The following is a 3,423-nucleotide window of genomic DNA, read 5'->3' as shown; positions in this document are numbered from 1 at the left end:
ACAATTACAAGCAGTCTTCATGTATAAAATTCATTAACAAGAAAAAAAGATTATGTTCATATTGTAAGAAGAAATACTAAAGTTTGTAAACACACCTGAAAAGACTTCTGTCATGCACAATTGTCCTCTATTTTGGTCACACAGAGAAAAGTTTAGTCTATTATCTGTTCTGTGGGATCAGTGGGCCTTGTCTAAATATATTGTACATTCTCTAAGCCCACTGACTTAGCCTAAATATAACTTACTATTCTTCTAATCTTCCCCATGCTCCTCCTCTCCTGTAGAAAAAGTTATAGACATTTCTGAATAGTGTTGGCCTAGCAGATAATCAAATTTCTGTAATTTTCCCCTGTGCTATGGCTTTTCCCCTTTTACATGTTAATAAAATTGTGTGCCTTTTCTCTTTATTAATTTGTATTGTCCTTTTATTCCAACAAACCTTTGTGGATGTAGTGGAAACTGGCCTTCACCCCTGTCATACTGTATAAACACACACAGTCAGATAGATAGGATAGATAGTAGATAAATAAAAAATGATAAATAGATTTTTATGGAAGTGGTTTACATACATACATACATTACATACATGATTTTGGAGGCTGAGAAGTCTAAAATTTGTAGGATGAGCTGGCAAGGATGTGGGGAAAAAGGTACACTAATCCACTGTTGCTGGGAATGTAAACTGGTAAAGCCACTGTGGAAGACAGTATGATGATACCTCAGATATCTGAATATAGATCTACCATATCATCAGCATTCCCACTCCTAGGAATTTACCCAAATCAAAAGAAATTAGCATAGGAAAGTGTCGTCTGTACCCCTGTGTTCATTACAGCTCAATTCACAATGTCTAAGATATGGAATCAGCCCAGATGCCCATCAACTGAAGACTGGATAAAGAAAGTATAGTATGTATACACTGTGGAATGATACACAGCAGTTTAAAAAAATGAAATCTGGTTGTTTGCAACAAAATGGATGTAACTGGAAACCATTATACTTAGTGAAATAAGCCAGTCCCCAAAAGAAAGATATCTTATGTTTTCCCTGATCTGTGGTAATTGATAGAGTACCTGAAATGTAGTGTATTGGAGTTAAATGGACATTTTGAAATTTGATGATTGTTTACAACCCTTGTCTCTTCTGTTGAAGAGAAGTGCATTTTTCCCCCTCATACTATCTGTTGAACTCTTTACTTAGTGTAGGTTTAATCTTAAGAGCATAAAGTAAACTGAAAATAGATCTTTGTAAAAATTAAGAGTGGGATAGGAGAGGGAGGAGTGGGAAGGGTGGAAGTATCACTATGTTCCTAAATCTGTATATATGAAACACATGAAACTTGTAACAAATAAATTAAAAAAATATATAGGATGGACCAGCAGGCTAGAAACTAGGCTTAATGAGAGGATGCAGTCTTAAGGTATCATATTTTCTTCTCTGGGATACATCAGGTTTTGCTCTTAAGGCTTTTCAAATGAGTAGATAGGAACCATTCACATTATTGAGGGTACCTTCTTCAGTTGAAGCGAGCTGGTTATAGATGTTAGCTACATCTTCATTATAGTAGCACCCAGATTTTTTATTTTCCTTTTTAACTGATAAAAATTGAACATATTTTTGGTACCATGTGGTGTTTCAATACATGTCTGCATTTTATGATGTCTAATCAGTGTAAATATATCTATATCTCATAGTGAAAAAATTTAAAAAAATATTTCTCCAATCTGTTTCCTTTCTTTGTAAAGAAAAACATATAGTTCATTATCATAATCTATAGTCAACCTACAGTGCAAGAGAATACCAGAACTTCTTACTCTTATTTAACTATGATTTAAAACTCATTAATCCATCTTTCTCCGTCTTTCTCCCTCTGCTATTCTCTCTAGTTTCTGGGAACCACTATTATGCTCTTAACCTTCATGAAATTGACTACCGATTTCATGTGTAAGTGAGATCAGGTGGTACTTTTCTTTCTGTATTTGGCTCACTTCACTTAACATAATGATCTATAGTTTCTTTTTTAAAAAAGATTAATTTATTTATTTGAAAGTCAGAGTTACACAGAGAGAAGGAGAGGCAGAGAGAGAGAAAGGTCTTCCATCTGCTGGTTCACTCCCCAGTTGGCAGCAATGGCTGGAGCTGCGCCAATCTGAAGCCAGGAGCCAGGAGTTTCTTCTAGGTCTCCCATGCAGGTGCAAAGGCCCAAGGACTTGGGCCATCTTCCACTGCTTTCCGGGGCCATAGCAGAGAGCTGGATCAGAAATGGAGCAGCACTCTCTTCCTGTAAGCGGCCTTAGGTGACCTGCGAAAATGGTTCGCTACTCACTGGACCCAGAAAACCCCACAAAATCATGTAAATCAAGAAGCTCAAATCTTCGCATTCACTTTAAGAACACTCGAGAAACTGCCCAGGCCATCAAGGGTATGCATATCCGAAAAGCCACCAAATACCTGAAAGACGTCACATTAAAGAAGCAGTGTGTGCCGTTCCGTCGGTACAATGGTGGAGTTGGTAGATGTGCCCAGGCCAAGCAGTGAGGTTGGACCCAGGGTCGTTGGCCCAAAAAAAGTGCCGAGTTTCTGCTGCACGTGTTTAAAAATGCAGAGAGTAATGCTGAGCTGAAGGGTTTTGATGTAGATTCTCTGGTCATTGAGCACATCCAGGTGAACAAAGCCCCCAAGATGCGCCGCCGGACCTACAGAGCCCACAGCCAGATCAACCCGTACATGAGCTCCCCATGCCACATCAAGATGATCCTCACTGAGAAGGAACAGATTGTTTCTAAGCCAGAAGAGGAGGTGGCACAGAAGAAAAAGATATCCCAGAAGAAACTAAAGAAGCAAAAACTTATGGCTCGCGAATAAACTCAGTATAAAATAAATACTAATTAAAAGAAAAAAAAAAGAAGTGGAGCAGCCAGGTCTAGAACCAGCACTCATATGGGATGCTGGGCTTCAGGCCAGGGCTTTAATCCATTGCACCACAGTGCCAGGCCCTTTTTTAAAAATTTGATCTACAGTTTCCACTTTGTTATTGTAAACAACATTTTATCCTTTTTACAGCTGAATAGTATTCACTGTATATATGTACCACATTTTATTTATTCACTCACTATTGGATGGACACTTTGTTTTCATTTCTTGAATGTAGCGAACAAAATGCTGAAATAAACTTGGAAAGTACAATTGCTTATTTGAGAGACTGACTCCATTTCCTTAGGATATATACCCTTTAATAGGATTGCTGGATTTTATGATAATCTGATTTTCAGGTTTTTGAGGAATCTTCATACAGTTTTCCACAATGGCTGCACTAATTGACTTTCCCACTAATGGCATGCAAGTGCTCCCTTCTCTCCATATCCTGGCAGAACTCACTGTCTTTTGTTGTATTTTTGACAGTAAACCTAACTGGAGTCAGGT

The 3,423-nt window shown here is 38.0% G+C and overlaps 1 pseudogene; it reads left to right on the top strand.

Annotated features, from left to right (window-relative positions):
- The first annotated feature begins 2,291 nt into the window (after positions 1–2,291).
- Positions 2,292–2,879, top strand: LOC133753049 (large ribosomal subunit protein uL22-like; annotated as a pseudogene).
- Positions 2,880–3,423: the final 544 nt, after the last annotated feature.

Source organism: Lepus europaeus, chromosome X (genome assembly GCF_033115175.1).
Source record: "Lepus europaeus isolate LE1 chromosome X, mLepTim1.pri, whole genome shotgun sequence".
NCBI lineage: Eukaryota > Metazoa > Chordata > Mammalia > Lagomorpha > Leporidae > Lepus > Lepus europaeus.
Note: the sequence above shows the minus strand (reverse complement) of the source record. Positions and strands in the feature narration are given on the sequence as shown.